Below are 26,997 nucleotides of genomic sequence, written 5' to 3'. Positions count from 1 at the left end.
AGGAAGTAAGCAAGTAACAATACATCTGATGATAAAGAACTAGAAGAAATGGCTTTGGGCCCTAAATAGGAAGAGATGGATACTGCAAAGAAAATTTCTGTGCACCAATTAGATAATAAACAACTGCATAAGTACCTCTTTTATTTCTTCCCCATGCCTCACAGAGGCCTATGGACTTTACAGTGCATGTGGAACACTGAGAAAAAAATTAAATTAAATTAAATTGGAAGGGGAGGTGAACCATGAGAGACTATGGACTCTGAAAAACAATCTGAGGATTTTGAAGGGGCAGGGGGTGGGAGGTCGGGGTACCAGGTGGTGGGTATTATAGAGGGCACAGATTGCGTGGAGCACTGGGTGTGGTGTAAAAATAATGAATATTGTTATGCTGAAAATAAATAAAAAATAAATTAAAAAAAGAAAACATTAAAAAAATTAAATTAAATTTTTTAAGAAGTCTAATTGTTTATATAGACAAAGGCCTGGCAAAAAAATATTTGCCTGGAGCCCACACTCCCTAGCAACACTCCTGTTGATATCAAAACCAAACACATCACACAGAAAAGAAATCTGTAGACCAGTATCCCTCAAGATCACAAACACAAAAATTCCTAGCATAGCATTAGCAAGTTGAATCCAGCAATATAGAAAAACAATAATTAATATATCCATAATAAGTGGATTTTATCCCAGTTATACAAAGTCTCACCTTATAAAAATCAATCAGTTCACCATTTTGGCTGAGTAGAAAAGAAAAGCTGCATAATCATCTAGATACGTGCAGGAAAAACATCTCACAAACTTAAACATCTACTCATGAAAGCATTTCATGTCTGGGGACAGGTCTTTCTGAAATAGGGAGGGACTGATCTTGTTGTGAGGCTGGTTCACTACTATGCATCAGTTCAGGACCAATGAGAGACTGTGGCTGAAGGGAGATCAGAGACATTCTCAAGAGCCCGCCACTGGTCAGTGGCAGTGCTAGAACACAGAAATTTTCCTGTCTGTCTCTAGACCACATCCCTTTCCCACACCACAGCGTCTCCTACAAAGAACAGTTAATTTCATTGAAGGAAATTGCATTTAGTACTGTTAGGAAAAAAAAGAAAACAAGAAAAAACTGAGCACAATCTCTACTAAAAACAAAATTATATATTTTTTGTATATTGAGTGTATTTTTTAAAAGATTTTATTTTGTTTTTTTGAGAGAGAAAAAGAGAGTAGAGCAGGGGGCAAGGGAGAAGCAGACTCCCCGCTGAGGAGGAGCCTGTTGGGGGCCTTGATTCTGGGATGATGACCTGAGGTGAAGGCAGAGGCTTAACCAGCTGAATGACCAAGGGCCGTTTGAGTGTATTTTTAATTCATGAGTGTATTTTTGAGACCTGGATTCCGTGTACAGAGATTGCTCCTCTTCTTTTATTTTTCTATAACTGAATCAGAAGGAAGTTGTTTGGTGTGACAGCAAATTAAGCAATTCTGAAGGCCTTCCTTAAGAAGGAGAATGCAATACACACTAAAAATTAGGTACAAACATGAACATTTATTTAATCACAACAACTTACTCATTTTACAAAACTGAAAAGACCACAAACCGAAAATCCAGAAAATTGACAAATATTACTACTCATTAATTGCCTGCCTCTCCTCTATGCTATTTTTCTTTTTTTTTTTTTTTTTTTTGGCCTTTTCTGACTCATACTGCTTTTGTGATACAGTCTTCAGTGGAGAAACTAGAAAGATAATTTACCTTTTTCTCTAGCATAGTCCAGTGAGTTGTTTATTATTATTGATATTCAAGATTAATAAACTTGCAACTTCACACACAAATATACTATTGTCTGTATGGTTTTTGCCTTATGAATGCAGATGCTTATAAATGCTATTTCCACAATTCCCATTAAAAAGGAAAACAAACGGTGTGTTTGTTTGTGTACACACTGCATTATTGATTATATTCCTACAGGAGAGAATTCCAGACCAAAAGCAAGGCATGGGTTCTCTGCTTGAGCAACATGTGAATTCCATGGCATTTCTCTTATCTTCCTCTGCCCTCTCCCATCATGACTTGGCTCAACGTGGGGGAGGGCTGCAAAGCCCCCTGCTCTGGAATCAAATCTCTCAGCTCTTGTCCAGCTCTCTCACCTCTCCAGATTAGAGGCCCCTCATCTGCTGATGACAGGGACTATGAACACCCAACAGCATCTTCTCCCAGACAGTTCCTGTCTCCTGTTTAGGATGGAGGATTTTTGCACAGAGAGGACGATTTGACATTTTTTATCTCAGCTCCCTGTGTGCCTCCATCCAAGCTACGTGGGCTCAGGCAAGGCCCCAGAGGACATGGGAAGACATTCAGTAAACAGATGCTGGAAACCCTTGGGTTGTCATTACGGGAGGGTCACTATGCAGTGCGGCCAAATATTAGTCAGGCTCCTTTTCAGGTGGATCACTCTTGATGAACGCACTTTCAAGTTGGGAGTTATTTAATTTTCGCAGGTAATGTTCCCTGAATTAACTTCTTGTTACACAATCTAATTTTTAGAGAAGGCGTTCTTAGGGACTCACAATGCTTTATCATTTTAACATCAGTTAAGACTGTGACCAGGAGAAAACACTGTTTCCCTGTAGGAAGGCCTGAGCATACTGTCTCCAACCCAGCTGTGTAGGGATGTAGAGTAAGCCCTGTAAACTGGGGAAAGCTGTTCACATCCCTAATAGTAATTGCTTTTTTACATGCAGTATACTTCTTAGAGGAGTAAAGGGGGAAATTATCAGTCTCCTATTCCAGATACCTCCCCTTCTTCCATTCTTACCCAAGACTAGAACCTGTTTTATTTATTATATGCTTTCTCTCATTTTATTTAGACATGAAGTTATAATGGCTTAAACATCACCTGGGATCTATACATATTCTTTTGCACGTATCAAATGTTACATTTCAGAAGACAATACAGGAAAAGTAGTTGGGGGATGGCCCAGGCATGGATCAGTATTAAAAGCAGCTGTGCTCTATGCGCTTCTCTCAGGAAGTCTTCTCTCCTATCTCAAGCCCCACCCCCACTCTCCACAGGAATCCTCTCCTCTGCTTCACAGATTTCTGGCCATTTGCTAGCAAGTCAGTTTCTCAGCTCATTATTTTTGCCCATTTATCGGACTTCAGCCCCTTCTCTTTATTCCTGTCCACTTGCCCCACCCCCTCCCACAATCTTCCTTCTCTCTGCTTCTTTGCAACAGCGGGTTTCATAACCTAAATGTAAGTGCTCACCACTCCCCACACTGAGAGGCTTGATCCCTTTTATGCAAAGAAGTGACAGGCGAGGGGCTTGAGACAAGGGTGGGGGCATGGGGACAGAGTGGAGTTGGGGTTCTGCCAGGACCCCTGCTAATCTTGAATAGCGTTCTTTTGTGCCCTCTCTCATATGCGAATAGAAATGGAAAGTACCCGTCCCAGGATACTGCAAGTATTACTGCTAAAGTGTTTGATGATTGTTAGGCGATTAACATATTGATTGTTGCCACAGACCCCCAAACTCTGGATCTCCCCAATATCCTTCAGCATTCCCTCATTCCTGTCACTGTCCCAGCCACAGCCCCTCCGGTAAATAAATAGGAACAATCATGATGGAGAGCTGAAACAAGAAAAGGCAGAATCGAACAGAATAACAATGTTCATTGCCTCTGTGACAACTTCCCAAGTTAACCTTCCTAAAGCTGAAAGGAAACTATTCTGTCTGAAACAAAAGGGACCTGAATAACGAACTTGAATAGCATAGCGCCTAGGATGTGAAGCTGCATAATCTGACAGCCTCAGGATTGACTCCCAGTTCTGCCTTTCACTGGCTGAGGGATCCCCCCATGAACCCCTCTAAGCTTCAGTGTTTTCTTCTGGGAAGTGGAGAGGCTAACTTCCCCTTTCTGGTAGAGCTGTAACAAATGTGCAGTGAGAGAGCTATAGCGTACTTGACCTGGCTTGGAATAAGAAGAGTAGAAACTGGTACTACTCTTTCAATGCCAACTGGTAGAACCTAAAGGGCAAATTAGAAGTGAGAGGTATTAGCTGTCCTTTGGGAGCTCACAATCTAATCAAGAAACAAAATTCAAAGAAAATGTAACAATGTAATTCAGGAAAAGGCCAGTGTTATTATAGACAGTAGCCATTGTAGGAGATTAGAAATTTGTGAACACTGAGGAAGGGGGTCAAAATGCTACAAAGGGCACAGAATTTTTGTTTAGCTCTATGAAATCAGTAATTTTTAATGTCTAGCAATCCAATACTGTTTTCATCATCCTCAAAGTCCAGAGACAGTGGGAAATTACACAAGCTTTTGGAGGACAAATTCTGTGACAACACATATTGAACTTGGCCAGAGTCTTAACCTTTTGCCCTAATGCGTGTGGCAGTCATATCAAAAGGGACCATTGAAATAAGCTCTTAATAAGGTAATTGTGGAGAGGGCAGTGAGGTTGCTCACCTCTGCCACATGAGCTTAGGTATCTTTCAGGGACAGTCAACCACTGATCACATCAGTTCCCATTACCCATCTTTTTTAGGTGGTCTTCAGTCTAATCATCCACAGGTCAAGGCCACCTTTTTGATACTCCCATGCAACCATTTCTTCAACTCTTGTGTTGCCTGCAAGGACCAATCAAGACCCTAGGATGGAAGCATTCCTTTTTCATCAAACAAATATTTAGTTATTAATCACTTAACATATTTAAATTTTGATCACTTAAAGTAGCAAACACAAACTTAGCTGCATAAGAAAAAAGCCACTTATACCGCCTTATAAGATAAAAACTCAACAGTCTAGGTCATAGGTGTCAGTTTCCTTGGGCAAATAGAAGAGCCCCTTATGAGGCTTTCAGTGGGCAAGGCCATTAGGAAGTTCAGAAAAAACGAGACTCTCCATACTCAGGGCATCTGGCAGGAATCTAGTGTGGATCAGATGCTGGGGTTGCTCTGTATTCTCTGCTTCTACCATAGTCAATCTCGAGCCCTCAGAAGTAAGTCAAAGTAGAGCAATGAGAATCCTCAGCTAATCTGGCAGCAAAGCATGGAAGGAAGAGACAGAACTCATCAGCATGTGGTTTAGACAAACTGGGGGCAGATCAGAATTCAGGCAGGCACACTTTGGTATTGTCAGGCTAAACGTGGACACAGTGGCCAAAGGTGTCATGGTGATGGCCACTGGCTAACCCCGGCTTGGTATACTGAGATTCCTCCCACCTCTCTCCAGTGGTGGATCTTCTTTTTGTTCTACCATATCCCATGGTTCTTCATGGTTTGCTCCCCATTCTGTACTTGGTATATTTCCTAATAACAGCATAAGAAATGATGAATAGAAATGTTCTGAGATCTTATATATCTAAAAGCGGAAAAATTGTTTTTACTCCACATATGAGTAAAGAGTTTTGAGTCAGCATAGAATTTTGGGTCAGACAGAAATTTCCTTCAGAATGTTGTCTTCTAGCTCTGTATCATTTGCCTCAGTGCTGCTTTGAGAAGTCCAAAATCATACTGACTTCTGATACTTTGTATGGATCTGTTCTCTCTCAGAGATTCTTTATTTGTATAAGTTTCTTTTCATACCCAACATTCCTAAGTTCCATGATGATGTACCTTGGAATGCATTGTTTTCACTCATAGTGCTGTGCAGAGATCCTTTACAAATCCCTTTTAATTAAGAGACATGTCTTTCAAGTCTAGAAAATATCTTGAATTATTTATTGGTAATTCCTTCCCTTCACGTTTCTCTGTTCTTTGTGTCTGGAAATCCTATTCAGATACTAGACAGCTTGGACTAGTCCTCTAATTCTTCAATCCTCCCTTAATCTTTTGTGTTTTTGCCTTTCTGCTCTTCTTTTTTGGAAACATCCTTATGCTTTCTTCCAATCTTTCATTTGACCGTCTCAACTGCTAACATGTTTTTAATTTCCAAAAGCTCTTTTGGAATAAACATTTATGTTTCTGAATGTTCCATTTTATAGTACTATCTATATGCTCTTTCTTTCTGGATGCAATTTCTTCACTTATTTCTTGTGGCTATTGATAACATTTTTAATAGATTCTTCCTTTCTATATAGTTTTTCCTTATTACAAGTTGTTTTTGCTGCTTGGTTATGTGGGTGCTGCTCCTTCATTTTAGAGACTACTCTCAAATGCAAGAGAGTTCTTGATTGTCCATTCATGTTTAAAAGACAAAGACTAAAGACTCAATTGAGATCTCTCAGCAAGTGGGAAGAACTGTCTGCCAAATCCTTCGTGTTATTTATCTGGACAGCTGAATGCTGTTCAATGATATTTGTAGGTCTTCATTTATTTTTCAGATACCCTGAGAAGATACTTTCAAACTCCCGCCTGAAGACCTAGAGTCCAAGTATCTAATTGCCAGTGCTCTGGGAGTCAAATACGGAGAGGAATGATGGGGAAAGTTGTCAGCATTCAGGATTTATAGCGCATGTGCATGTGTGTGTGTGTGTGTGTGTGTGTGTGTGTGTGTGTGTCTTATACTGTTTTAGTCAGCTCAGCTCAGGCTGCTATAACAAATACCATAGGCTGAATGGCTTAATCCACAAACATTTATTTATCATAGTTCTGGAAGCTGGGGAGTCTAGGATGAAGGTATAAGCAAGTCAGTGTCTGTGAGAGCCCTCTTCCTGGCTTACAGAAAGCCATCTTCTTATTGTATCATCATACAGGGGAGGACAGAAAGAGGAAGCCCTCGTGTCTCTTCCTATAAGGGCACTAATCTCATTCATGAAGGCCTCACCCATAATGGATAGATGATAGATGGGATAGATAGATAGACAGACAGACACATCCCACACACACACATACATACACATAATCCCCTGACTTGAAACCTGAGTTTAAGAAATGGTAAAGTAAAGGGGCACGTGCACCCAAATGTTTATAGCAGCAATGTCCACAATAGCCAAACTATGGAAAGAACCTAGATGTCCATCAACAGATGAATGGATCAAGAAGATGTGGTATATATACACAATGGAATACTATGCAGCCATCAAAAGAAATGAAATCTTGCCATTTGCGACAACATGGATGGAACTAGAGCGTATCATGCTTAGCGAAATAAGTCAAGCAGAGAAAGACAACTATCATATAATCTCCCTGATATGAGGAAGTGGTGATGCAACATGGGGGCTTAAGTGGGTAGGAGAAGAATCAATGAAACAAGATGGGATTGGGAGGGAGACAAACCATAAGTGACTCTTAATCTCACAAAACAAACTGAGGGTTGCTGGTGGGAGGGGGTTTGGGAGAAGGGGGTGGGATTATGGACATTGGGGAGGGTATGTGCTTTGGTGAGTGCTGTGAAGTGTGTAAACCTGGTGATTCACAGACCTGTACCCCTGGGGATAAAAATATATGTTTATAAAAAATAAAAAAAAAGAAATGGTAAAGTATTTGGTCAAGAATAGGAAAGACTAAAACTGTATTGAATTTTTTCAGTTGAGGGAATTCAGATATACAATTTATTATGACAGTCAAAGAAATTAGGTTTAAAACCTTTAAAAACTTCCATTAAAAATGCGATTATGTTGAGCACCTGGGTGTCTCAGTTAGTTGAGTGTCTGACTCTTGATTTTGGCATGTCATGATCTCAGGGTTGTGAGATCAAGACCCACCTAGGGCTCCACATTCAGTGGAGAGTCTTCTTCTCCTCTCCCTCTCCCTATACCCTATCCTACTCCCATTTGCATGCTCTTTCTCTAAAATACATGAATATATATATATGAACATATATGTGTATATATATATATATATATATTTTCTTCACCTCATATTATATATATATATTTATATATATATATATATATGATTATATTTTATTTTAGACTAGGTCTGAAGAGAGAAAATGCAGTTTGTATTGCAAAATGCCATCAGTGGGGATGATGTAAAGTATGCATATCATACTTCCTACTCTATAATCAGACATTGTACCTGCTTTTTGAGGTCCACATAGAACATTGATAGAGATGGCTATATATTAGCCCACAAAGAAAATCTTAATAAATCTCTAGAATAAATAGGCTATGGGACAAAAGGTAGTAGCCACTTAATTGTCCACCTGAGCAAGAGGAATTCACAGATAAAATCATATTTTTAATTCAAAAGTATAAGCATAAATATACTAAGTAGAGAATTAAGCAGAGAGCTTTCTGGACAATGTAAGGAATGTTTCTAGAGAACAGGTGCACAGAGAATGAAAGGAAAGAAAAAGGTAGGAAATGAGGATAGAGAGGTCCTTTCGGAGCTTCCGCTCACAGGAGTTTGGATTTCATCCGGGGGTGGGGAGAGGGGGTAGAATTTGAGCAGGAAAGTGACAAGCAGATTTGCATTTTAAGAAAATTGCCCTAGTTTCTATGAGAAAGAAAGGAGATCTCTGCTTTGCTAAGGGCATAAAGTTAGGTGAAGCATGGAAATGTGAGTAAGGGGCAAATGAAGAATTATTAACAATGATGTTGTCCAGTAGAACTTTCTGCAATGATGCACACGTTTTACTCCTCTGCTGTCCAGCACGGGGGCCACTAGCCACATGTGACTATTGAGCACTTGAACTGTGTCTAGGGCAACTAAGGAACTGAATTTCTAATTTTCTTTAATTTCAGTTAATGTAAATAGCTGCAGAAGTTTATTGGACCGGGGAGCTTTAGAAGGTAGAACTGTGTGTGTGTGTGCGTGCATTTTTAAATTTTTTAAAATGTCTTCACTGAAGTATAATTGGCAAAAAAAAATTACACGTGTTTAAAGTGCACATTTTGATATTTTGACATATGCATATACCATAAGCCACGACGCTATCAAGACAGTGAGCATATCCATCACTCTGAAAATTATATATAAAGTTAATACACCCCAAAAAAAAGATGCTGGATAAACATTAAAGGACACTAAATTTTATCAGCTGTTTCTTTGTTTGCTTCAGTATAAAATGCAGCAAAAAATAACATGATGCCTTTTCTGAACTTCGTTCCTTCAGGTTCCTTTTTTTCCAATTTCAAAATTATATAAAAAAATCTTACAACCAAGACAAAAGTTCTGGAATGTGATGAAGGCAAGAAATAGGTTCAGACACATGATTTGGGACCCAGAAAATCGTGAGGTATTTTCTGCATCAGGGTTCTTCACTTGCCTCAGGGAGGAACTGTCAGCCATTCCTAGAACATTTTTTTGCATGAAATTTGGGCTACTTTCAGTAAATTACCATTATGCCCACACTGAAGAGAATTCTATTGTCCTCAGAAAATTCACTCTGAGATTTAAAATTTTCTGAGCATATTTTTTCTTTTGTGTACATGTGTTTTTCATCTTAGAAGTTTTACCACTTAAACATTTGAATAACATGGGATTTCTGTCAGGAACATGTATATGCTTTATAGAGGGTATTAACTATTTTCAACATTTCCAAGAAACAGAAAGAAAACAATTTGAAAGAAAGTTAACAGGAAAGGTATCATTTTCACTCGCAAATGAAGAATTTCTTAAATTTTAAAACATGTCAGTCTTAAGATATGCTACTTTTTGTCTTGGCTCTAAGGCTCACAGAATAGGCTTGCAGAAGCTCACTGGGGGCTGGCTTTGCATGGCATCAGCCATGGGACTGGCATGGTACTGGTTAATCTCTGCCTCTCCTGAAGTATAGTTAGAGCCAATTATTATAACTCTTTGAAAACTTAGTCATGTTGATTTATGAACTCTCCTAAGAGGCTGATATGGGCCTCTTCATTTAATGATAAAGATGAAAAAATTCTTATTAAAAAATAGATTTGAGATAAATCCAGGCACTCAGCTTAACACTGACCTTCCATTTTCCTTCGCCTCATATAACCTTTCTGGGTCTAGATAGAACAACAGTACTTCATACATACATGCATCCATCCACTTATTTTACTAAGGAAATATTTATTGGACGTTTTCTATGTCAGGCATTTTTCTAAGGACTAGAGCTACAAAAATGAACAACAACAAAAAATCCAACTGAGTAAGACAGAAAATTAAAAATGACAGCAGTAAATATAGAGTAAGTCATTTAAGTATAAGGACTAAAGAAAAAATAAAACAGAATAATATAATAAGAATTGATTGAAGAGTGAGAGTTGCTATTTTATAAAATTTTGTCAAGAAAGTCACTGGTGAGTTGAGATTTGATCAGATTCCTACAGGTAATGGGGAAGTGAGAAATATAGCTATCTGAGGAAAAGGCTGTGAAGCAAGATTGTCCTGGTATGTTTGGGATTGGCTGGGACAGAGCAAGCCAGAGGTCAGAGAGCATGAAGAGGGTCAGACAATGTCAGAAGTAAGAAGTATTACTACAAGGACTTTAACCCTAACTGAGAGCAGAAGTTACTGGCAGGTTTCCAGCAGAGCTGTGATGTTATCTAACAAATGTTTTTAATAGACCATTCTGGTGGCTAGTTTGGTAAGGAAAGACTTGCAATTGGTGTGGTAGGTAAAATAATGTCCATGTCCTAATCCCTGGAACTTCCAAATTTGCTATGTCACACAGCAAAGGGAAATTAAAGTTGCAAATGAAATTAAGTTGTCTAATCAGATGGGGAGAGATAAGAGGATTATCCTGGATTCTCTGGGTGAACCCACTGTAACCACAAGGGCTCCTATAAGTGAAAAGGGAGGCTAGAAGAGTCAGAGTCAGAGTGATGCCCTATAGAAAGACTTGACCATCACTCCTGTCTTTGAAGATGGAAGGGGGCCATGAGTCAAGAAATGTGGGCAGCCTCTAGAAGCTGGAACAGACAAGGAAATGGATTCTCCTCAGACCCTCTAAATGGAATGCAGCCAACACATTTTAGACTTCTCATATACAGAAACCTAAGATGATAAACTTGCTTTGTTTGAAGCCACAAAGCTTGTGCTTATTTGTTACAGAAGCAGTAAGAACTAATACAGATGGTGTGCAAAAGTGGAAGCAGAGAGACACTTACCATGTGTCCCACCCTGGGTTAAATGCTAATAATAAAAGGAAAGATATCATCAAAAACCGCACAGTCTAAAAGTGAGAGACATATAAACAAGTAATTATGGGACAGAGTAAAATCTGCAATACAGATGTACATATAAGGTTCATCCTACCACAAAGGGAGAAGTGATGGGTCCCCTTCCTCTCTTTGGGAATTAGGAAAATGCTCCATAAAGGATCTAGAAGAATGTTGAGGAAGAAAAAGGACCAGGCATGCCAAATGGTAGGACCAGCACATACAAAGGCACAGAGATATGAAATATGATGGGATGGTCCAGAACTCTAGTTTGGAGAGTCACCAGTTTTGTGGAGTGGCGGGAAATGGACTGTGAGACCCAGATTATGAATAGTTTTCCATACTAAGAACTGTATGCAGTGGGAATAAGTTCAGGAGGCTAATCGGGGATTTAAAGTGTTTTATAAAGGTCATTCCAGGGGCAGTGTGGAGCATATATTGGACAAGGATGAAACTGAAGGCTAGCATTGAAAACACAGCGGCTTAAGAGAAGAGAGAAAGAGAAGAGAAAGAGAGAAAGACTGACTGGATGTGGGTATTGGAAGAGAGGGCCTAGTCTAACATTACTTTAAGATTTGTGTTTGGCTGATTTATTGGGGAGAATTAGGTTTGGCTGTGAATCACAAAGACAGAACATAGCAAAGGCTAGAGAGGACTGATGCTTAATTTCTTATGCGTAAATCCAGAAGTTGGCCATGTGGGATGAATGCCTCTGCTTCACAAAGCCCTCAGAAACCCCAGCTCCTTTCTGCATAGAATTCAGTACTCCCCAGGTGTGGCTCTCAGTCTTGTGGTTCAAGGTGACCACTCAAGCTCCTGTCAACCCATTCACATTCCAGGCAGCAGGATGGGGTGGGGGGGGGGGAACTAAGAAAATAAGGGCAAAGGAAAGATGCTAGTAGTATTTTAAAGGTTTTCAAAAGCCATCACGTGATGCATCCATTTGCATTCCTTTGGCTAAAACTTAGCCACAGAGAGATTGGGAAAGTAACCTTTATTCTGAGTGGTCATTAACCCAGCTAAAAATATGAAATTGTATTTCTGTGGAAGGACAGGAGAATAGATATTGAGACACAACAGGATCTCGACCTTAGCCGATCCTTAGAGGATATTATCAATGAACTGGACAAAGAGTGAAGAAGGAAGAGGTAAAGACAAAAGAAAAAGACTTTGGTGTGTGTCATGCTGAGTTTCAGGGGTTTGGAGATTATAAAAATGGAGCTGCCCAATGGTTGTTAGAAAAACAGATCTGAAAAGCAAGATCAAGAAATGCCCTACAATAAATACTTGGAAATAATTCTGATTTCATCCAAATGAAATCTGAAGAATACCAAAGAAAAGATCCAGATTCTTGGCAATGCCAACATTTATAGGAAACACAGGAATAAGGAGTCAGTTAAGGCACGCAGAGAGACAACCACAGGAAAATGGCATCTTAGAAGACAAAGCAGAAAGGAGTTTTGAAAATGTAACACGAGCAGTGTTGAGTCTTTGAAAGGACAAGGAAGACCTGTTGGAGAAGGAATTACACAAATTATCCCCTAGGAGGCCACTGTGAAGGTTGGCAGGATGATTCCAGGGAGGTGATGAAGGGAGAAACTATACTGAAGAGAGTTAGAAGAATTTTTTAATAAGTGGAATGAAAATATACATCTTCTCAAGATGAAAAGTTTAACAAAAGGGAAACACGGGGTGACAGGAGAAATCTATAAAGAGAGACTTGGAGGTATGTAGAAAATTATTTCATTTCGTCTGAATTTCCATTTTGGATCAAGTAATGGCAACCATGCTTCCAAGTAGAAGGAGAGCAAACCGGTGGTCTGCACCAGCGTTCGCCTTCTGCTGTAGCAAACCAGCCTCCACATGGACCCCTAGGCACTGAACACTTAGAGAGATATCCAACAAACTTGTTTTGGCCCCTAATTTTATTTTATACTTATTCTCTCTCAGTAGGTCTCTCTCTATATCACCAACTCCCGCTCCCTACCTACCTCCACCACTGCAAAAACCTTAACTGTTTTGTTTTGTTTTGTTTTGTTTAAAACAGGATCCTGTCTTTTTATTTGTAGAGCTGAAAGGATATGAGTCTGAACCAGTCATATTTTTATAACATGTTTTTATTACATGTAGAAAGCTTGTAAGAAGTAGGAGAAAATTAAACCAACCCAGAGAAACGGAGGAATGAGATGTGGGAAAAGAAGGGTAATAGGAATGTGATGGTTACTGAGCCCCCAGTTCTAGGCCTGACACCTGTGTAGCCAATCTGCCTCCTGGCTTACACAGTTCTTCCGCTCCATGAGGCACCTGGCGACTATCCAATAATTTCCCCTTTCTCGTTAAGGAATGATCTGTGTGATCAGAGTGATCTGACTTAACTGAACTCACATGAAGATTGATATGACCCTCAAAGGCCTGCCTCCATAACCCGAGGTATACTCAGATGGGAAGAAATATAATAATCATGTAGGTCTGGGCAGCCAAGCATCCAGAACAAACATAAGTGGCTTCATTGTGGTCAAAAACTCCAGACAAATGAGCTCACAATACCCAGCAACTGTTTTGGAGAAATGATAATAAATCCCTCTGAAGGTCAAAGTTCAGCTGTTTTGGAACTTAGAGAAGTTTGGAATATAGTACAGAAAGATAGAGAAGTTTAGGAAGAATTACAAACATGAAGAAAATAAGACTTGATACAGAGTTCTACTTGAATTAGGAAAACTAAGAGTGAATTTCTTGAGAATAATTGAATGAATTATTTTACCAGAGAAATGCATCGGGGCTCAGGGATTGCTTTGGGTAAATACAATTTGTGAAGATGACCCAAGGACACTAACTTTAATACCAAACTGTTTGGTACTGGTAATTGCCATCCTATCAAATACTAAAAGCTCGTTTCACTTAAACAAGTATTTACTGAATATTTATTAGGGACCCAGATAGAAGAATTCAAAATAAACCTGAGACACAGCTCTGACCTCAAAAGCTTAAGTGTTATGAGGAAGACAAGACAACATACGTGAAGTTCAAGGACCCAAATATGTGGTATTTTGCCTCAAAGATTTCAGTAACATAGGAGCAACTGAAGGCTTTTGCCTCTCCCCTTAGGACATGAGAGGATCCCGTTTCCTAAATTGGACCAGCATAGAAAGGAAAACACAGAACCTTGAGAATTACCAACACTTTTTGCCTACTGAAACCTCAAAATATTAAAACCAGAAACATATGGAAGAAAACAAACTTTGGCTAACTGGTAGGGAGTAGAGGTCACTAAACATATCTGTATCCCCCACTAAGTACACTGACATGTAGCTGAACACATAAAGAACGCCCAACGATGTTGAATTATCTTTTACCCACAGTATGAACTTGAGGTCATAAAAATGATAGCGAACAAAACAACAAGGAGAATAAATATGAAAACATTAAAATTTTGTGCTTTCCAAAAAAAATGTTTAAAAAGAGTTGTTTACTTTAAGTTTCACAAATAATATTTCCATAAATGTTATTGTTATTATAATAACATGAATAAAACAAATTAAACGCAACCCCAAGTAAGAAGTGTTGAGTGAATGTCGGAATGAACAAAGGTTACGCTAAATGAATCTGGGGCTATTTTTATTATTCACGTGTCTCTAGGGAAGAAGAAAACTATTTAATCATATAATTGCCCAGATTTTACTGTAATGCAAGTTTTAATTCTCTGTGTCTCCTTAACATTTGCAATTTTTTTAAAAATATATGCCTTTACAGGAAAAAACAAATAGTAGTCCTAATACAATCCAGGAATATTTTCCAGACCAAAGCTTACTTTCACACTCATGGAGTGAAAATTTTTAACAGAACTGAAACATGTAAAAACATGCTCATTATTTTATACATCCATACACATTTTGGGATTCTTTATATTATTTTTTCCAGGCATCCCAATGAGTTCTAAGAAAAACTCTACTGGGATTATACTCTGTCTACATGGTTAAAAGAAGGATGATTGGCACCCATATTGGTGGTGGTTTTTAGTTCAAATTCCAGATTATAGAGGTTTAAACTCTTGCAGTTACAGCTCTTTAGAACAGATCAGTGAATCTCCACAGACTTACCTTTATTAGAAATTGTGCAAATGAAAAGATGAAAGAAAATGACATTCTCTTTAATGTTTTTGCAGATCAATTCTCTGAATGTTGTAAACATTCCTCAACCTTAATTCTAACCCATTTAAAACACCTGAGGAGAATAAGAATATAAGAATAACAGATCCCATGACAACTTTGGCTAAGGCTTTCATTAATTACTATTTTCATGGACTATGGCACTTCCTGTGGTTAATTGTTAATACCACCTGGTGGCCAGCAGGATAGGTAGGAAACTCAGAGTAAATGGAGCTCAAAGGGATCTTGAGAGACCATTTAAATCCACTACTCTCCCTTTAGAAAACCACTGGGGAAATATAAGATCGTATCAAATTTTTGAAGATGTTCGAGAAAGTGGATTCCAGGATACAAGAACAGCAACTCCAAAAAAATCTTCAGTGTCTAGCACCCTAATCATCAATTCCCACTGTCATTGTCAAGATTAAATCTGTGAGCATGGAAAATAGAACCATGGTACAAATAACCTCTGCATGTCAACTCATCTGCCAACGGCGTATGACTACCCAGAAAGTATACATGACTTACATCTGCACTTCAAGAAAGAAAGGTTCAAACCCTCATTTCTAAGCGAGAGTGACTTCCATTCTCTGTAGAATGAAATATTGATTCCAGGAGGATGAAACCACCTGTCCCATTTCTATTTACAAGAACTCATCAAGATTTAAGATTTTCAAATTTTATTGTTCTCTTTGATTCTTCTCTGTGAAATCTAGTTTTTCCATTGGAAACATGAATGTGAACACGTGCTTTAAGGACTTAAAAGGAAACACACCCTTTAAATGCTAAGTATGTCTATAATTATTTAGCATCTGTTTAAATAAAGGCAAGAATTGCTCTAAACAAAAAGTGTTACTTATTTTTGTTGATTACAGAATCCTGGAGAAGAAGTTACAATTTCTTTTCAGGGAATGGGGAATAAAGGCCTCAGAGTATAACAAAAAGAAACTAGGTAAAAATTATGATAGTTACAGTTCAAGAACCGTCCCAAGCCAATAACTCAACTCTTCTCTTCTCTTTTTTCTTTTCTTTCTTTTCCTTTCCTTTCCTTTCCTTTCTTTTCTTTTCTCTTCTCTTCTCTTTCCTTTTCTATTTTAATCACACCAAATCTCAAATCATACTCCAGATTACATCATGCCATGGAGTTTGTTACTCTGTCTATCCCTAAAAACAACCAAGAGCTTGGGTGACATTATGTTCTTAACCATAATGTGGCTTGAAGAACAAACTGGGAGGCGGGGGGGTGGGAGGTTGGGGAACCAGGTGGTAGGTATTATAGAGGGCACGGATTGCATGGAGCACTGGGTGTGGTGAAAAAATAATGAATACTGTTAAGCTGAAAATAAATAAAAATAAATTTTTTTTAAAAAAGGAACAAATTGAGGAGACAGAATATAAGATGGTTAGAGATTTACAAGTCAGGACATAAAGAGTAGATCTGTGAGTTCCAAAACCAATGTCTATGGAAAGAAAAATGGCCCAAGCATTTCCATGAAAAGAATGGAACAAAGAAAAGAAGAAGGTGAATTTAGAAACATTATAAGAGGTAGAGAGAAGAACAGAAATAAAAGCAGAGGAGATGAGAATATCAACTTGCGTACAATGTGAGTGTGACTATCAGGGAAGCCGAATGCATGTTTCTGCATGTGTGCACATGCACAGAGTCAAAAAATTGCATTTTGTACCCAGATTTAGACCTTAATTTTGACATAACCTTAGCACGTGCGTTGGTTTGCTAGGGCTGCCAAAGTAACATCCCACAGATTTAGAGACTTAACCAATAAAAACTTATTTTCTTACAGTTCTGGAGGATAGAAGTCTGAGATCAAGATGTCACCAGGATTAGTTCCTTTTGAGGCCTTATTAATGACGATTCTTTTTCTTCCTTTCTCCCCACATGGTCTTCGTTTTGTTCCTGTGTGTGTCCTGATTTCCTCTTCTTATAAGAACAGCAGTCATACTGACTAGGGTCCACCTGATGACCTCGTTTTAACTTAATTACCTTGTTAAAGGTTCTCTCTCTAAATATAGTCCATTCTGAGGTGCTGGGGGTTGGGACTTCAACATATGAAAGGGGGTCACATACTCAGCCCATAAAAGCACATTACCTTTTCAAGATTCCTTTTATTAAAAAGAAGACTATAATGAGAAGTAACTCATGATACTACTATAATGACTAAATGAAGTAATACATTTTTTGAAGTAATACCTTTTAAAATTAAAAATCAAACAGTAGGAAAATTTTATAGGTTATATAAAATTATATAGTTAATTATATAATATCCATAAAAATGAATATCAAGCAAAAAAATAAAAAGTTTTAAGCACATAAAACAATACCTGATATCAAGGGTTTTTCATTGGCAGTGGTGGTGGTGGTAGGTTGGGTTTTTTTTCGGTTTTGGTTTTGTTTTAGGGAAGGAGAAGGGTGAAGGAGAGGTAGAAGAAGAAGGAGCGAGGCAATCTTAAATAGGCTCCACACCCAGCATGGAGCCTGACATGGAACATAATCTCAAAACCCTGAGATCATGACCTGAGCCAAAATCAAGAGCTGGACACAATCAATTGAGCCATCCATGAGCCTCAATATTAAGCATGTTTTTAAAGAATCCTTTTTAATAGGTATGTGAACATATATAATATATATATTTAACAATAATATTTATTGGAGGAAAACAGACTAAAGTGTTAATTATGGCTAAATTTGGGTGGTGGAAATTTTCAGAAATAACCTTCATTCTTGCTATACTAATTTGTATTTTCTAAGTTATCTATAATGTGCATGCATTTGTTTTATTTTATTTTGTATCAGGACAATACTCAAATTGAATTTTGAAATTAAGCGTACTATAAGGCTTCAACCCTCCCCATCTTCAAGTCCTGCTATATGACTCATTACTTTCAACTCTTTTCCCTATATCTTCCGTTACTTACTTCCATGTTTCTAATATAGGTTTTAACCTTTCTTTCTTAATATTCCCATTTTTTCACTACTGACTTCCTACTATGGCAATGAGGAATTAGGCATCTTACACTTAAAATTCCCACCCACAGACATTTTCCCTCTCCTAAAATCCTCATATAGATTTATTAACCTGTTATTAAATAAATATCCTGTGTTTACATTTTATGACAAATAAAATCTCCTTTCTTGGTTCTAAAAATTGCTGACATCTCTCATTGATTGTTATCCCTTCTCCCAAAAGCCAGGCTTTTATAAGGAAAAAGAAAAGGTTATATTTTAATTATAAACTTTCTTGAAAATAAAATAAACATGAGAATGATTTATCACATAATTTACATGGCATAAATAAATACACATATGATAGCATCAATACATACATCTAGGCTAAAATCTTGGCTTTGCCATTTACTAGCTGTGGTAGTTTTGGAAAAGATGATTAACCTTTCCTAGGTAGATGTAAGTGTGGGGGTCGGTGGGAATGTCCAAGCTGAGTCAGATGGGCAAATGGGATTTGGAGAGAGAAAGGAAGGTGAGGGGCAGGAGGGTATTCCAGGCAGCAGGGATGGTGGCAAAATGGAAGCAGGAAAGAGCATGTTTTTTGGGGACCGTCAGGCAGACAGGCATTGCCAGAGCATAAAGTACCAAGCAGGGTGTAGTACTTCCTACGGCTGCTGTAACACTTTACCACACACATGGCAGCTTAAACAATGTAAATCTGCAAACTGAATGTAGGAGTTCATTAAAACTCCAAACCTAATTGTGCTTGGAAAACATTCCAGCCTCCTGGAGTTGGAAAGTCATGACCTAGTAGGAGAGAGAATCTAGCCTCTTGGTTCTCTTGCTTATGGTTTACAATTCTCTTGGGAACCTCCCTGGTGTGATCTGAACTTGAATCCCACATTCAGAGTACAGGGAGAGACTGAAGAAAGAGGCAGGCCACTCCAGGTTGTAGGTAGCAGTTTTAATAAGCAAAGGGAACTTACATATGAGGCTTATCTTGGTGACAGCAAGATGAATGGATCCCTGCATCTGCCTTCTACATGCTTTTATGTAGAGAGAGGCCTAACCTGGGTTCAGGCGAGTATACTGTGCAGGTGCTCTCAACACCCCATCATTACCTCAAGACTGTGTTCTTGGAACAAGCTTGGGGAGCAGGAAAGGCAGGCAGAACCCAGATTCCAAGGACAGGGAAGGGGGTGAGGAGCCTTGGGCCACTCAGGTCCAGCTCATGGGTCAACCAGCAGTCGCATCTTTTTGATGACCAAGCATCTTTTTGATGCTTCTCTGTTTATTTAGTCATCCATGTAAGAATACTGATTGAGTGCCTACTACATACCAGGAGATGTTGTAAGCAATCAAGATACAGCCACGAGCAAGACACAAACCCTCTATGCCTGTGAGACTTAAAAAAATATGGACAAGAAAGACAGTTAAAAGAAAATAAGAAAAATAAATTAAGTCCCAGTAATGGTAAGTGCAATGAATAACAAGAGTAAAAAATGATAGGAGATAAGGAGACAGGAGGAAGGAAGGGAAAGAAGGTGGGGAAGAAGGAAAGAGAAGGCGGGGGAGGGGGGAACTGGGGGAAGCTCTTTTACCCACAGTGGCAGGGGAACCTCTTCAAGAAGATGCTTGAATGTAGAGAAAGAGTGGTCCAGGCAAGTTCCAGAGAAGAGCTTTGCAAGCTGAAGGAATAGGAATGCAAGGACCTGAAGCAGGACGAGGCGGGTGTGAGTGCAGAGTGAGGAAAGAATGATGGGAAAGAGGCAGACTCTAGATCCTGTCAGACTATGTAGACCAGAATAAGGCATTTTTATTTCTCTTTCTCTTTGTCTATTTCTTTGTTTTGTTGTTTTTCAAAATGACAAGAGGCTGTTGGAGTATTCTGAGCAGGGCATGATGGGACCTCTTCTCAGGGCCCAGGGCTTTTGTTTGGGCAAGGTTCTTAGCACTTCTCCCAGACTGTGTTCTCTGTAAATTCCGTATGTTGTTCAAAGGGATTCTAGACAGGCCACTTCCCACCTCACGCAGTTAAGAATCTCCTCAGAAGTGGTCATTAGACTTTCCAATGGGAACACAGAAAGTGGTGGGAGGTGAGGAACATTTACAATGACATTGGAATTAGAATGGGAGTAAGCAAGCCCATCTTAGCCCAGTGACCCATGAGCATGGAGTGACTGTGGGAGAGTTTTAATGACAATTCATGTAACTAAATATGATTCATGTATGAATGTGCGTTCGTATTACCAGGGCTTCCTCCATGATCCTCTACCTCAATAAGGAGAAAGCCTGTTGTCATGGCTATACCCAGGATATATTGGTGTTTTCTCATCCTGCCTGTAGATGTGTAGTTGGGAGTTCTGCAACAGGCCAGGTCAACTGCTTGGAGTAACATTAGCTACTATCTTCTAGTTCCTATCAAGCTCTATTCGCTATGTACTTAAATACATTATTTCTTACTTTCACAACTATCCCTTAAGAACCTGAAGTTTAGACAGATTATAGAACTCGCCCAAGGTCACATAAGAAGTGGCAATACTAAGGGGCGCCTGGGTGGCTCAGTCAGTTGGGCTTCCGACTCTTGGTTTCAGCTCAGATCATGATCTCAGGGTCATGAGATAGAGCCCCATGTCAGCTCTGGGCTCAGTTCAGAGTCTGCTGGAGATTTTTCCCCCCTCCCTTCTCTTCTCCTCTGCTTCTTTCTGCTCATCCCTACCCCACACATGTGTGCTCTCTCTCTCTAATATAAATAAATAAAACCTTAAAATTAAAAAAAATAAAATAAAATAAAAGGTGGCAATGCCAGGATTGGAGCTCAGGGTTGCCTAGCGACAAAGTCTGAACATTTTTGCCTCCGCCATGCTGCCTCTAAATAGGTCACATGACTAGAAAATAAGATTTAATTGTCATTGTAGGTTCTTCTTACCAGTTTGCTTTATATTAAATTCCATATGGGTCAAATTTCATAGTAAAAGTCAAGAGAATCTCTGTGCCCTAAGGGAAGCAGCCTTGGAATTTTTATCATAACTATTTTATTGGGTAAGGGTTTTTGTTGTTGTTGTTGTTGTTGTTTTTAAAGATTTTGTTTATTTGTTTGACAGCTATCACAAGTAGGCAGAGAAGCAGGCAGAGAGAGGGAGAAGTAGGCTCCCCGCTGAACAGAGAGCCCAATGCTGAGCAGAGAGCCCTTTGCAGGGCTCGATCCCAGGACCCTGAGATCATGACCTGAGCTGAAGGCAGAGGCTTAACCCTCTGAACCACCCAGGTGCCCCTGTTGGATAGTTTTTGAGATAAGTAGACCTTAATTGAAAATTAGAAGACTTTTGACATACACAATTTTTAAATAAATAATTTCATTTAATGAATTTCCTAGGACCTGAAATTACTTTTCTCCAAATAAATCATATTTAAACAGACAGTAGTTGAAGTACAGAGAACAGAGCATTATCTGAGGGTTATTTACAATTATCAGTCCTTTTTGTTGTTATTTTTTTTGTGAAGAGACTGGTTCAAGTCAGCCTCATTTTCACCTGTATGCCCTTGGTTTTGCCAATTCTATGTATTTCAACACTACTTCTGAGAGTACACTCACTCTTCCTCGGTCTCTCTCTGCCTCTCTGTCTTTTTCTCCCCAGAAACCCCTCACACACACACACACACACACACACACACACACACACACACACATCTGTGTTTTCTATAGAGAAATTAACTCTATAGAAGATTTTGGGTTCAGAAAAAAAAAAAAAAAAAAAACCTGTTATGCTCAAACCAATAAAACAGAGATGGTCCTGCTACTGGGGTCTGGATGTGGTGTCTCACTAACTCCCTTATGTAGGTCAATGCTGGAATAATATTGTCCATGACCACTGGATGACAGAACTAAAATATTAAACATAGAAGTGACCTTGAAGATATCCATGTTCAACCTCCATAAATAAATAGATGAAAAAACCAAGATCTTGTTCAAAGGTTGCTGAGCAATTAGGAGGCAAAATAAAACTAGAATTTAGATCCTCTTACCTTCAGAGAAACTGCCCTCCTCAGCCTAACATGCTTTATCCTGAATTCACGATTAACAGAAACCATGTATCCTTCTAAAACCTGAGTTAGGAAGAACACATCTATATGAAAATCCTTGTCCTCTGATACCAATACCCTATAATTTCCCTGGATGGCGCTCATTTCTTTTTTCTCATCTTCCCAGCCCAGTGACTGTAACTTTTTTCTTCTGAAATGCCATGATGCCTGTCAACACTCACCTATAGGGACTTCAGAATTCAGGCCAAATCCTGTTGAACAGGAAAGGAGATTGAGGGAACATTGCCTCTTCCAGTGTAGAAATTTTATGGCATTTCTCCCCAGTGTATAATATGTGTGTGGTTGTATTTTATGAAACTTTTATGAGAGTACTTCATTTCAGTTCTCTTCCTTTTATGGTGGGCCTGCTCCTATTATTTTTCTGTAACTGAGGTTTTATTTTTAAATATTAAATTGTGATTATGAAAAGAGGTTCTTTATTCCCAGAGCTACACTCATATATATGTAACTTCTTCTGACTTACGTGCAACCAACTCCCACATCAGAGCTTCAGCCCTGGGCCCATAATTTGCAAGCATCAAATGGAGCCTCATATTGCAATGCAAATTATAGTACCCAGGGATTGGCAGTATAATCGCCCAGTTACAAAGAAGGTAAAGAGGAGAAGAAATTACCATAATGGGCCGCAAAATATACACAAGAGAATGTTCAAAGGCCTATATGGCAGATTTCACCACCATGCTAAAGCTGTGCTCGCTTTCCTCTGAAAATATTCTCTCCTTTGTAGAGAAAGATGTTGGCTCCATCTTGGAGGACCTTGACCTTCAGTTGCTTTTATGATAGTGAGGAATTGGGCTGATTTACTCATATCCTCTCATCTGAACTGTGAAATGGCCAACCAGGATTTGAGGTAGTTTTAGAAGCTGTACCTCTGTGGATGGGTAAGTTGAAATATAAACACATGGAAATTGAGAGAGAACAGCATTCTAGGAGGAGGAAAGGGAGTGAGCAAAGCTGTCAAGACAAGAAGACCTGTCTAAAGAAAAGCACAGTCCAGCTGGGCTAGAGTGTGAGGTGAGACATTTCTGGTACACAGTGATTTAAACTTCAGCCCCCATTATCCAATAGAGCTCAGAGCCTGAACCTCTGGACCCTGATGAATGAGTCCATCTGAGGGGAAAGCTTCCTGTAGTACAGTAAACATCCATTGCTGGGCCAAGATTCCAGAAAGACCTCTCAGTGGGGGATGTAAAAGACCAGAAATTCTTCCATTTTGACTCCTAGGATCTCTCCAATTGACAGCAAATCACAATTACTTCTAGGATGATACATAATACAATATTGAACATACGTAGTTCTTCCTCAAATCACTTGGAAATGGGCAAGGAATAACCCAATGTTTCTTATTCAGGAAATATTTATTAATTAAGTTATTCAAATTCTTTTTTTTTTTTAATTCAACAGTTATTGAGTGTCTACTGAAGATGGAGATAGGAAAAGAAAAACAAGACAGAGTCCTCTCACACAATCCCTTCTTGGACTGTTGGAGATGACAATCAGACAATTTTAGTAAACTATGGTGAAAGAAATTCTAGAGAAATGCTGATGGATTTGTGGGAGCCAGAGGAGGGGTACAGACCCCTCCTAGATGGAGGTCAGTGGGAACGTCCAAGGTGAGTCAAGCAAATGGTGGTCAGAGGGAGAAAGGACAGTGGGGCCATAAAGAGCATTCTAGGCAGCAGAGATGGCAGCCAAATAGGAGAAGTGGGAAAGAGCATGATTGGTGGTGAGTGTCAGGAAGACAGAGGTTGTTGGAACGTAAAGTATTAAGTTGGATGTAGTATTTCCTATGGCTGCCATAACACATTACCACCAACATAGGTTTTAAACATGGTGGCAATAAATCTATTGTCTTTATAGTTCTGGAGGTCAGAAATCCACAATCAGTCTTACTGGGCTAAAGTTAAAGTGTCAGTGGTACTGGCTCCTTCCAAAGGCTCTGAAGGGAAAAATCTGTTTCCTTGTCTCCATCTTCAACTACATTCCCTGCCTTGTGGCTCCTTCCATCATATTCAAAGTGAAAGACTCCAGTCTCTCCTTTTGTCATCATATCGTATCTTCCTATGATTCTGACTTGCCTCCCACTTCCTATTTCCTCACTGACATTGCCTCCCTCTTCAAAGTACCACTGTATCTACCTCAGACTCACTTAAATAATTCTAGAATCATTTGCCATCTCAAGATCCTTAATTTAATCACATCTTCAAAGTCCCTTTGTATAAGGTAATATGTACAGGTACCAAGGATTGAGACATGAACATATTTGGGGGGGGCTATGATGCACTCTAGCATATAACGAACATCAGGAAAAGTTTTAGGAAAGCAAAGGGAATCCAGTAAAGGAGGGCATTGTAAGCCACATCAGGAGCTTGGAATCCTATAGTCAATGGGGAACCTTGAGGGTCATAAGCAGGGGAGAGACAGCACAGTAGAAGCTGGATTGAGGGGGACATGCTGAAAGCAGAGAAATCACTTGGGGGAGTACTGTGAGAGCTCATGGGAAATGCTATTTATTCCTAAAGGTGGGACAGTGTTCCCTATCCTCACGTATCCCTCAGAAACACAGCAGGACCTCATATCTGAGTCCTTCTAAGTCCTTATTAGGTAAGTTCTCTCATGTGTTTCCATTTCATCAACACGCCGGTACCTGATGATATGATTAATTGTCTAAACTGGTTTTATTGACAATTACACAGGGATAACATGTTATACTAGGACTACAACTGTCCCATGCCAACTGGGCATATGGTGGCCCTCTGTTTGGAGAAGGCACATTGGCCTGAAATGGCTTGACTCAGTGCTGGTTTGGATTGTTTGGTCTTATGACTGATTCAGTTGAGAAAAATTTTCAAGGCAAAGTCAATTAATAGAGCAGCATTAATTTTTCTGGGGATTATGATTCACAATTCCAAGTGTTAGAGGGTGTTGTGAAAAGGCATTTGAAAGGTTATTTTAAAATAAACATATTAAGTGATTACATAGTGACAATTATAATACACAATCGAAAAAAACAGCTGTTTCAAGGATTCTTGTGACATTTAGGAAATGTTTCCAGAGACAGAATCACATCTGGATTCTAAAAATGCTGTGTCTCAAACACCACAGAATTGACCATGATTTGCTCTAGAAAACCATATTAATTCTACAGGTGCCTCCAGTGATGACAAAGACCCTGATGCCAAAATTATATGCAGGGACTTTAGATAAAACTCTTTCATGAAATATGTATGAGTATATTACTTTCTAAACTAATACCTGGTATTTTGTGTGTTATTTTATTATTTTTAAGACCTTATTTTTATTTATTTGGCAGAGAGAGCAAGCAAGCACAAGCAGGGGGAGCAGCGGAGGAAGAGGGAGAAGCAGACTCCCCACTGAGCAGATAGCCCAACGTGGAGCTCGATCCCAGGGCCCTGGAATCATGTGGAATCATGACCTGAGCTACGAGTAGGGGTTTAAGCAACTGAGCCACCCAGGCACCTTTTGTGTGTTATTTTAAATATACACACGTTGCTAAGTTAATAATTAAAATATAGATAGACAATTGACTATGTATCAATTAAATTAGGACCCCTAAAAAATGGTTTTGGGGGATGATCTTCTAACTGAAAAAAGCAGGGAGTTGTATGCTAAATGTGTATTTCTTCTATTCTGATAAGTGCAGTATTTTGAGAGTAAACCCTTTAGGCCTTGATCGATAAGGATTTTGACTGAAGAAGGATAAGCCACCTGGATGGGTGGTGGTAATACCAACTGAACTAGTTAATGGCAAAGATACAGGTTTACAGGGAGTAGTGTGGGCAAGGGGATATTAAAGGTCCATCGTTAGCCATGTTGAATTCGAGATGTCCAGGGGGGCATATAGAAGATTTTTAGATAAGGAATTGGTTAAGGAAATAGGGAAGTTTATTTGCATTGGATCCACAGAAAGAAGACAGCAGTGAAAAACTAGTATAAAAGGGAAGAAGCATAGAGACTGAGCATGATGGAGATAGGAAAGGTCTTGTGACTATAAGTTTTTCTGCTTCAGGAAGGGAAAGTCAACAAAGATACCTAGAATATATGGTACAGTACAATCAAGTGGCTTTGGGATTTCTAATAGTACCAATCAAAAGGAACTCATAAAATACATGAGCCAAGACTCCACCATAGTCAAAATCTGGAATAACCAGTAAACTATGGCAGGATGAGGCCAAAGGCCATCAGAAGCCCTGTCTGTAGGGTATGAGGTCTGCTCAGGCATCTGTGACTTCTTGGTTTTCAAAACAGGTGTGAAAAAAGAAATGGGTAGCGGGCGCATCCCTGTGCGCCCGCGCGTGCGCGCACACGCGCGCACACACACACACACACACAAAATAGATAAGAAGCTTAATTAATAGAATGTCTGTACTCCTCCCCCCCCACCCCCACCAAATTCATATGTTAAGGACCTAACCCCCAACAGGAGAGTTTTAGGAGGCAGAGCCTTTGAGAAGTGATTAGTTTAGGTGAGGTTGGGAGCCAAGGAACACCATGATGGGATTAGTGACCTTAGAGCAAGAGACACTAGGGTCTCCTCCCTCTACTGTGCAAGAATACAGTGAGAAGGCAAAAGTGACAGTTTATAAGCTGGAAAGAACGCCCTCACCAAAAAAACAAATCTGCCAGCATCTTGATGTTGGACTTCCCAATTTCCAGAACTGTGAGAAATAAGTGTTATTATTTAAGTCACCCAGTCTATGGTGTCCTGTCATGGCAGCACAAGCTCAGACAATCACATTTTAGAGGAAT

General features: G+C 39.2%; 1 protein-coding gene and 1 long non-coding RNA gene across 2 annotated transcripts in view; both read left to right on the top strand.

Moving 5' to 3' along the window:
- The window catches only part of AIG1 (androgen induced 1), a 481,448-nt gene that overhangs the window by 275,085 nt on the left and 179,366 nt on the right, over positions 1 to 26,997 (top strand). The gene's annotated exons all lie outside the window — the stretch shown is intronic.
- On the top strand, positions 8,633 to 16,010 carry LOC309864906. Its single transcript, XR_014311836.1, has 2 exons — positions 8,633 to 8,679; positions 14,935 to 16,010. It is a non-coding gene; the product is annotated as an uncharacterized lncRNA (long non-coding RNA).

This window comes from Mustela nivalis (assembly GCF_964662115.1).
Source record: "Mustela nivalis genome assembly, chromosome: 5".
Taxonomy (NCBI): domain Eukaryota; kingdom Metazoa; phylum Chordata; class Mammalia; order Carnivora; family Mustelidae; genus Mustela; species Mustela nivalis.
Note: the sequence above shows the minus strand (reverse complement) of the source record. Positions and strands in the feature narration are given on the sequence as shown.